Raw genomic sequence first — 10,918 nt, 5'->3', positions numbered from 1 at the left:
TATATTTAGACAATAGTAGAAAACTCTGAAAATTCAGAAAATCCTTAAACTAGATTTGGAGATCTAAATCACTTACATGATCCGTCGATACTGACTGAGACCGCATCTATATTATATCAGTAAAACAAGGAATCAGTTGACTAGGAACGTTTATCATTGCCTCCTCTACCTACACATACATCCTAAAGGAAACTGCCTTTCCACAACTTCTGCTGTGTGAAAAGTGGACCACTTGATTCCAAATTTCCTCTTATGTTCCCCCAGGTGTAACTCTTTCTGCCAGGGATGGATACCTGATGAAAAGGCTGTTACTCCATGGACATGGCAGTGGCTTAGGACTTGTGGCGTAACCCCCCAAAATATCCTTCTTTGGGAATTTGGAATTGAGCAACTAAAATACTGAGTTAGTTAGCTATGGAAAACTAAGTCTAAAAGTTATATAATCTCCATGGCTGGTTTATTGCAGATGTTTTACTTTATAGACCAACATGAGTGGCATAGAAGTAAAAGTAACAATGGCTAACATATGTTGAATACTGACTCTATGTCAAACACTATCCACTATGTATTTTAAACCTCATATCATTAACACTGTTGGTAGATACTGCTATTATCCAGACAAAATTGATGAAAAAAAATCTGAAATTTGGAAAGATAAATTAAATTCCCCCCATCATATAGATGTGAAATGAAGAGAGAACTGAAGCTCAGTTCTGCTGGACTCCTCTTGACTACTTAGCTATAAAACTGGGGATCTATTGTGGGAATTGGAGGAAAGAGAAAAAGACAGAGAACAGATAGAATTAGAGATGACCTCACCTCATTATGTATGCAACCCTAAGCACATAGCCTTCTCTCCTTAAAGCTTCTGAGCTACAGTTCCCATAGGTCTAAATATTCAATAATCTCTGTCCTCGGGGTCTCATGAGCTCCCGCCGGGTCTCCAGGTTGGTGTAGAGTACACAATACTGTCTGTGGTTAGAGCTGTTGAGATAACTAAAGCAAAGGTAATATTTATCTTCATTTCTTCATACATTTCTTTAAATGTTGGATAATTCACTTTGATTTCAGAGATTTGATGTTAGTATTGCATTTTTCAGGGTATGGGATATGTAAACATCTAGTGACTATGAGTAAACATGAAATTCCTTTTTTCAGCCAATTTGCTAATTTTAAATTTATAAGGACCATCCAAGAAAAAAACAGAAAATATTTATTTATTTATTTAGTATTAATGGCCGTGATATTTGAATATGCATGTGCTTCTTCCCTGTAGAATCACTTCATATTCTGAGATTTAAATCTGTTTCAAATAATTAAGTTGCTATGTCTTCAGCCCATTATAATGCCTCAATCTCATAAACAAAACCCTGGATGACAAAGCTGGCCCTCTGCCCCACTCTTCCAGCAGCTAGGTAAACAATTATTCGAAAAATGAGGTGTTGTGGGATTTATACCAGTATTAGTCCATTTTTGCCCTGCTGACAGAGATATCAGGGACTGAGCAATTTACAAAAGAAAGAGGTTTAATAGACTTACAGTTCCATGTGCTGGGGAGGACTCACAATCATGGTAGAAGGTAAAAGGCACGTCTCACATGGCAGCAAACAAGAGAGTTTGTGTGGGGAGATCAGATCTCATGAGACTTCTTCACTATCATGAGAACAGCACAAGAAAGTCCTATGATTCAATTACCTCCCACCAGGTTCCTCCCATGACCTGTGGGAATTGTGAGAGTTACATGCAAGATGAGGTCTGGGTGGGGACACAGCCAAACCATGTCGATACCCAACATTCTCTTCTAAAAACCCAAATAGAACTAGACAAGATGAAGAAGGCCTGGATGATTCAGATAGCCCCACATTTCTGAGCAATGCTACTTTCTTACGTAGAAGTGACATTCAAAGGATAATAAAAATTCCATATTATCTTACAGCTTACATTTGTGCATTTTGGTGCCCTGATTTTCTTTGTCCTAGGCTTTGTATAAAGGTGGCAGTTTAACTCCATTGCCAGGTTTGGCAAATTCAAACTTCAACTTGTCCACAGTCCTGATTCTCCAGTGGCCCCATCCCTAAGCATGTGGCTCAATCTGGACAGGGCCTCCATGTTGTTTGGGAATCCATCAACCTTGGTTTGTTCCACATTGCACAAGCAGACAGTACAATCAGTTTTTTCTTTTTCAGAGAGTCAACTACTGCTATGTTTGGCAAATCTAGGATACTGGAACAGCAATTTAAGATGTATAATAAGGCACAAAAATAGCTCCTTTGCATTTTCCATTACTTTCATAATGCTTCACCAACATTCTCCCTAAAATTGTTTCTCTTTGTTTTTAAAGGGAGGTGGGAATAAAAGGTTATTTATTGCAAAAATATAAAGGCTCCTTAATTCTCTTTGATATTATTCACAAATTCTGTGTCATTACAGACAAATTGTTGAAAAGATTTGCAGATAATCTTGTCTGAATTGCCTTAAACTCATTCCACTGTATTTTTCCCTTAGAATAATGCCCTAACTCTAATGGAATTTCAAATATATTAGCAGATATTGCCATTGATCTTTCTTCATGTTAAATAACTATTAAATCTATGTGTTGCATTTGTATAAACAAAATATATGAACACCATTAAAATATACATACATTTATGTTTCACAGGATTCTACTCATTTCTATGGGATATTTTTAAGAATTAATGATCCATTTTGCATTTCTTTGACTTGTGGGGCTTTTGCCATGCTATAAAAAAGGCCTACCTTTTTAATGTGATGCAAATATAATATATAAATTATGCATTTAATATATGTGCAGTGGAATATTAAGTATGACATTCTCTTGTTTTCTAGAGTTTTGTTCAGTGCTCCAAAGGCTAAGATTAGCAGATGCTAGAACATCTATGCAGGATATTTTAAAATGGTTTAGTGACTACACCTTGAGGGCAGATATAAGTCAAGAAATTTATAGGGAAACTATTTCTTTGAAGATAGTTGCAGATGGGCCAAATGAAGGAAGCTCTCAATAACTATCCAAAACACCTGGCATGTTTTTCTGGACATTGAGAACAGGATTGAGGAAAAGTCTAAAGGAAAGAGTTTGGCTTAGCAGAGCAGGAAGAGTAGTACTGCCTTTGGAGAGAGATGGCTGTTCTTCCACCGAAGGAGTTGGGGGAAAGGGTGGATGTAGGGCAAGAATAAAGACATGTTCTTCTGGGCTAAGTAGACCTGCAGAGGAAAGCTGGTCTTGAGTCAATTTAAGGACCTAAAGGGAAATCCAGTGAGAAAGTACCACTGCATGCAGAAGCTAATGAGGCATTTTAGGCATTCAGTCAGAGCTAAGGAATAGCCTAGCAGGAAACCCTCAGATGGAGCATTTCTGAAAAATCTACAGAAGTTCTCTGTGAAATAGTTAATATGTGTGCATCTGCCACACCCAGAGGGCTCCTTTTTCAGTTGACGGTGGCACCTAAAGAGCCAGGACATAATGCTGCTGGGGAAGAAAAGAAGAGGTAGAATGGTAAGACAGAGAAAGCATGAAGAAGCCAGCCATAACCCTCTCCACATTGCCATTGACTCAGCCGAGTCAGCCCCAACCTGGTGATTCAGAAGAAGGTTTAAGATAGAGCAGCAAATGAAACTTTGAGAATAAACTAAGTCACACTTCAAAATCTGGAAATAATTGTGTTATTTAAAGACAGTGGGCTGGAATATAAGGAGATATGTCCAAGAGTTCATACAGTGGGAGGGAGAAACAATTCAAAAGAGACTGTTTAAAACAAAATTGAGGAAAATAATAAAATTGCAACTTAAAACCCCACAATGTCCAGCTTTTTCAATGTAACATACATTGAAATATCGAATCAGGAATAAACCAAGGTACACTGGTAAAATACACACACACACAAACACAAACTCATATTTAAGAAACTGTGGTTATGGAAATGATATGGTATATTCGCTTCAAATGTTTTCAGAAATATAAAATGTCTGGTTGTGATAAATATAATAAAAATAACACAGAGTAAGGGAGTTTGAGAGTGATGAAGGCAGATTGCTATCAGGGAAAATGTCTATAACAAGGCACCATTTTAGTAGACACTTGCCAAAACTGATGGAATGTACGTTCAGTTTGGAGGAAGAAACCTGAGACCAGGACATGCTGATTGTATTCAAGGAGCAGTGAGGAGGGCAAAGGGCTGGAGTGGCTAGAAGCAGAAAAGGATAGTAAGAGGTATGATCAGAGAAGTACCAGTCCAAGGAGGGCCTCCAAGGCAATGGAAGAGCCTTACATTCTAGTCTGGGTGATATGGGAGGGCGTTGAAGGGTTGTAAGCAGAAGAGTAGCATGATCTGATGTATATGCCTAAAGGCTCGCTCTCTCATGTTTTTTGTTTTGTTTTGTTTCTTTAATTACTGGGTCTATTTTTGGTTTGAGCAGGGCAGGCATGCACTCTCCAGTTGGCCATGGCTCACTATGCTGGCTCCACTGTCTAATACCAGGCCTACTTCACTCTTGCACTTTGCTTTCTTGGCTTCTGATGGCACTTGAATTTGTAACCTTTATTCTAGGCTCTTACAGTTTCTGTCTTTTGTCACACGATAGGAAAACCCTCTTAAAGTATAAGCTCAAGCTGCCACCCTTCACATTTCCTTTTTTCTTTTGATGCACAGGTCTTTCCAGACATTGCCTTGTTCACATTCTGACTTATAAAGCAGTTCTAAAACCTCTGAGTTTTCTGGGGCTTACTATGCCATTTAAAAGTTTAGACCTAACAAACCAGATGCTGCAGAGTTCTTGAGCTTGTTGCCAACGAAAGACCACATTGGTTCTGGAGATCTCTTTAATTTCTCCTGAAGAAGAGCCAGGCTGTACTGGAAGAGTACTCACGGCTAGGCCAGGTCATCCCTACAGAATGAGGAGCCCAGACACAACATGTCATAAAATGTACTCTTTGGCTCCAAAGTGTATTGTTATAGAAATAAAATCAGTGGAAAATTCACTTCCAAGGCAGACTTGAAGAGGGAAAGATATCTCTGAGGAGCAGCCTAAATATGTTTAGAAGTGGAAAGAAAACAGCATCTATTTGTTCTATTAATGGCAGCATTGTGAGGGTTAAGTTACAAGGGGGAGAAGAGGACGTTGAGTTTCTTTTCCCTATAACATCTCCTCCCTTCAGTTGCCCCCTTAAGTACCAAGCATGGCAGGAGAGTTTAAAACTATCACTACCAAACACAGAACCTACTACATACCCCCATTTAACATGGCACAGAAGATCAAGTATGTCATATTTGGGCAGATACTTTACTCTATTATGGAATTCCCAGCCCCCACTCAACAGTACTCCAGAATTGAGCTCACAGAGTCTATAACACTCCCCAAGCACATTTAATTATTATTTGCTCTGTTTAATATGCATTACCAGTTAGATTTATTAAGCATGTACTATGTGTCAAGCACTTTGGGGCCTGACTGTTAGGCCTTGAGATTAATAATGAGATTAATAAGAACTATTCTGTCCTTGATGAATACACTTTCCAGTAGAGTAGACAGAACTATAAACAGACAAATGGTGTTGCCATCTATTAAGTGTTATTACTGAGGTAAAAACAAAGTGTGAATACACAGGGGACATTATCGTGTAGAAGAGAGAGGATCACATGCAGAACTGAGCATCTTGCATTTTATTTGTCACTTTACATTTTAACTTGTACTAGAATCCAGAAAACAATTGTATGTATAACAAATCATGTAAGTTTGCAAAGGTAAGATAGTAGAAGGGCTTCAACAACAATTTTAAGACCTTGAACTGCATGTTGTAGCAGTGGGAATCCACTGAGGGTGTTTAAGCAGAGAGGGTACTTCATTATAATCACATTTCTTCATTTATATTGCTAGGCCAGGCTACTCTAAGCACCTGATTCCTGTATCCAACGACTTATGTCCTTACATCTCCCCTTGGAGGTAACCATGAGTCTCGCAAGCATAACGTGTACAAAATTTCTCATTTCCTTCCAATCTAGTTCTTTACCTATCCTTTCCCGTCTCTGAAAGTTACATCATTTACCCATTGCTAAAGCCAGAAACTTAGAAGTCATTTTTGAGTCTTTCTTTTTCCTCATGGCCCATCACCATGTCCTTTTATTTTTCTACCTTCTGCCACTCCTATTTGTTTCCCTTACTACCCCACTTTGTATTCCATCTTTCTGACGGTGGTGACCTCCTCACTATTTCCCCACTCTCACTAGTGCCTCAGTCCAGGTCATCCTCTGCAGCAGCTGAGAGCAATCTAAACATGGAAATGAGACAAAGTTGCAGCACCCTACCCCTGCCCCATCCTGGAGCAATGTGCAAACCCCTCTAAAGTCTTTATATTCTCTTTTGAACAAAGGTCAGAATCTTTATTGTGCCTCTGGATGCTTGAGTGCTCCCACAGTCTTGCCTCTCCAACTACACCGCCTTCCACTTCCTTCCTCCCCCTCTAAGTTCCAGCCCCAACCCTCTTTTTGTTCCTAAGTATGCCAAATATTTTCCCATACCAAGGTATCACACATGATGTTTCCCCTTCCTGCAATGTTATTTTCCTCATACCTCATACGGTGATTTTTCTTACTCTTCTGTTTCCTGCTTCAATCTTAAATACTCCTTGGCCACTCTCTGTGATATTCTCCAGCCCCCAACTCATTTATATCAGAGTACCCAAGTTGAATTCATCATAAAACATATTGCAGACTAGAATTAAATAGATGGTAATGATAGATAGATGATAGATAGATACATACATAGATAGATAGATACATAGATAGATATGCAGACTGATGGCTGTTTTCCATTTTAATGTCTGCATCCCCTATTAGACCATTTCACTGCAACCTCTCTGGGGTTTGTTTTGTCCATTGTATTTTCAAAATCAAAGTGCTTAACACATTTTTGATGAATGACGTATACTGTTCTCCTTTTGTCACAACATTTCCTTGAAATTATGTAACAAATTTGCATATATTTCCAAGTTATTTTACTTAAAAGTCTAAAATCCCCCTGCCCAGACCACTTTCAACTAGGTGAGAAAAGCGTGGAAGAGGCATTTCAAACACTTTTTCTTCACTACAAAGCATTATGAGAACAATACTGCAGGAACTGTTTTAATGCTACAATGTGTTTTTTAATTCTCATTGAATTCCTCATATTCTCATGTATGACCAATTTCTAGATTTACTGGAATTTTTATTTAAATGCTTATCTATTTATTACCTTTTGTCATCAAACTGAAGCACATAGGTAAGTCTGCTTTTCTGTAGTATATGTCTTGAGAAAATAAAAAAAATTCACTCAAATCTTGTTTTAATACATAAACTAGTGTAGGTAACTTTTATTGCAAGTACACATAAACATTTTATGTTATTTCACTCCCAGCTTCTAGCCAAAACATTAAAAAAAAAAAAAAAAAAAAAAGTGGGAGGTTTCTTGCAGTCTTTGCAGAATTTCAAGCCTTAGTCAAAAAAGAAAGTCACAAGAATCTTTTCAGAAATCCTGTTTGGGCGCTATTCCCAGCCTAATTTTGCAAACCAAGATGTTTGGGCAATTCTGGTATGCCAGGGATAAGCAGTTGAGGATTTTTATCTGAATCTAACCCAAACTCCAGCCCTAATTAAAATACCACAACATTGTAAACTCCTTTACTATGTTAGACTTCAGTTTAGTTGAACTAATTCCACTTCTGGAATACAGCCTCTCATTTATATTCCTGCTGATTGCTTATAATTTCATTTCAGCTCTCCTCTTGCTTTTCAAAGGACAAAAGTATTGTCCCAGTTTTTGTTGCTATGCAGACATCTCTGAAGTTGGATACTGAAGCCAAATAGCCTGGATATGGTGACAGGAGCTTCTGAAGCTTTCTGTTTTATCCATTTTCCTCTTCTGATGACTGAGGATGGGGCAAAAGATGCCTTATAATGCTTTATTTATATTGTCTCATCTATTTTGGAGAAATAGGTACATATATATACGCATATTCTATATCTATATCTATATAGCCATTTTAATTGCCAAATACATTTGATGTTGGGCTTTTAGTTCATAGTCCCCTATACGGAAAGCATGAACTGTATACAGAGTTAGTGCAAACTCTGTGTGTTTATACTCCACGTATCTATGTAATGGAGGCTTAGAAGCTATCAATCTCTAAGAATATGCCCTAAATTCTTTGAAATCCTATCAAAGAAAATCAGCAAAGGATACAGGTTCTCTGTCCCTCATCCCAAGACCACTTTACATGCGTATCCACCTTTTCATCCTGTTCCCTTCGAACCTTCTAAAAAGCTCCTAAATTTCAACTTGCATTACCTGTTGCTAGTGTTGCTGCTATTCTCTCATTACTATTTCACTCAGAGTTCTGGAGCCTAGCATGAAGTCAAATGTAAAGTGACAAGTTAAAACCAAGGGGCTTCAAAGTACAAATTGTATATGATCCTCTCGCCATAACAGAATAGTGGCATTGTCCTGTAAAATTAGAGCATCTGTGCTCTTTTACTCCAGAGAATTAGCAGCATGAGTTCGATTCAGTCGTTAATGGGAATTCTAGAGAGATTTGGAACTGTTTCCCAGAAGAAGTAGAGAAAGTCAAGAGTTTCCAGATTCTCCATATAAATAATTTCCTTACATTGTAAACACATTATTTATTAAATTGAACAGTTATTCACTGGGCATCTATCCTAAATGCTGCACATAAAGCAGTGAGGAAAAGTCAAAGATATCTCTCTCATGGAGCGCAGATTTTAGTTGGGAAGACACTAAACAAACAAATGAATAAATAGAACATATATTGGGTCAAAGGTGATGAGGTTTGTAAAGAGAAGTAAGGCAGAGAAGATGGAGAGGGCTGGGCAAAGGATGGAAATTACTGGGCAATGGGTGGAATTTTAATGGGGTGTTCAGGGAGGTCTTCACTACATGAAAGACATTTTGGGGAAAAATTCTGAAGGAGTCAGACAGGTAGAATATCCAGGGAAGACCATGCTAGGCAGAAGGAACAATAAACACAAAGGCCTTGAGCAGGCAGTATATACCTTCTGTGATGGAGGAACAGTAAGAAGATCAGAGAGGCTCACACGCTGAGAGTAGGGAGAGGGCTCCATATGGTGTCAGAGAGGTCAGATGTAGGGGCAGGGAGTCCAGGCATGGCCTTGTGAGCCAATGTTAGGAATTCAGCAGTTATGTTTTATTCTGCAAGAGATAAGAAACCTCTGGAAGATGTATTCGTTTTCTGGAGCTGCCATAACAGATTCTTACAAAGTAAATGGCTTAAAACCACTGAAATGTATTCTCCCATAGTTCTTCTGGAGGGCAGAAGTCCAAACTCAAGATGTTAGTAGACCTCTGCTCCCTCCGAGGGCTCTAAGGGAGAATTCCTCCTTACCTCAACTGGCTTCCCATGGCTCCAGGCATTTCTTGGCTTGGTACTATGTCACTCCAATCTCTGCCTCTCTGTTCTGGTGGCCTTCTCCTCAGTGTCACTGCATCCTCTCCTTCTGTACCTTATAAGGACACTTGTCACTGGATTTAGAGCCCATCTAGATAATACAAGATGATCTCATCTTAAGATCCTTAATTACATCTTCAAAGGTTTTTTTTTTTTTTTTTTTTCAAAGAAGGTCACATTCACAGATTCCAGGGGATCTGGATATCTTCTGGGGTGGTCGGGACAATTCAACTCACTACAGAGGGTTTTCAGGAGAAGAATGACATCTAACTTGTTGTTTAGCTGGCTTTTTCTAGTTTCTGTGGTGGAAATAGACTACAGGGAAGCAGGAAGTCTTTCTTATCTCAGAGACCATAGGACATAAGGAGCTAATTCAGGTAAGTATGTGTTCTGTATCTGAAAAATAGTAGTGGGGATAGTGAAAAATGGCTGGATCCTAGATATATTTGTAGATAAAAATGACTGGATTTACAGAGGATTTTATGTGAGAAGTAAAAGTAGAGTCAAGGTCAATTTCAAGGTTTTTGGCTTGAGTATCTGCAGTTATTCCTGATGTATGTGGTAGGAATGCCTTTTTTCCGATAAAGCTTTTACATCACTGAGGTCAAGGTCATTAGCTAGCTGCCACTCTGGCTCCATCCATCTCAGGTTGAATGTCATTCCCTTCTGGCAGACTTCCCTGACATCAATAGATTGGATTAACATATCTCTGTGCTCTGTGCCCTAAGTTTATTCCTATCATAGCTCTTTTTGTCATTTGTGTCAGTCTGCTTTTGTAGATGCCCCCAAAAGTTAGTGACTTAAAACCAAACCAAACTTAAAAACAAAACAACATGTATTTAATTCATGATTTTGCAGATTGATGACTGGCTTTGACTGGCCACGAGGTTGGGCAAGCTCATGCATCTGCAATTTGCCTGGGGGGTCAGCAGGAACTGAATAATTAATTTATGATGCCCCACTCTGAGATTTCTGAAATGACTGGGGTCTTTCACCATGTTGTCTCTCTTCCTCCACAGGCTGGCCTGGGATTGTTTACGTAGCAGCCAAATTGTTCCAAGGGAGTGATCAGACGCTGCAAGACCCTGGGAAGACAGGTACAATTTAACTTCTGTCAAATTCTTTTGATCAAAATAAGTCACAAAACCAGTCCAGAATCAAGGGATGAGAAAATAGACTCCACTCATCTATGGAAGTTACCAATTATTGTTGCAGGTTTTACAATCTAGCATATTATTTAATATAGTTACTTATTCCTTGCTAGCTAATAAACCCCACAAGGAAAGGAAACAAGTCTCTCTTTGTTCACCACTGTATCCCCAGACAGTAGATACTGAATAAGTATTTACTAAAGAAATAAATGAATGAAAGAATTGATTGGAAGAGAAACTAAAATACAGCTCAGTCAGCAAATGCCATGATCTCTTGGTCTCTTCCTCCATTCTC

This window comes from Piliocolobus tephrosceles, chromosome 1 (genome assembly GCF_002776525.5).
Source record: "Piliocolobus tephrosceles isolate RC106 chromosome 1, ASM277652v3, whole genome shotgun sequence".
NCBI classification, from domain to species: domain Eukaryota; kingdom Metazoa; phylum Chordata; class Mammalia; order Primates; family Cercopithecidae; genus Piliocolobus; species Piliocolobus tephrosceles.
The sequence above is the reverse complement of the archived record's forward strand: the minus strand, read 5'-3'. Positions refer to the sequence as shown.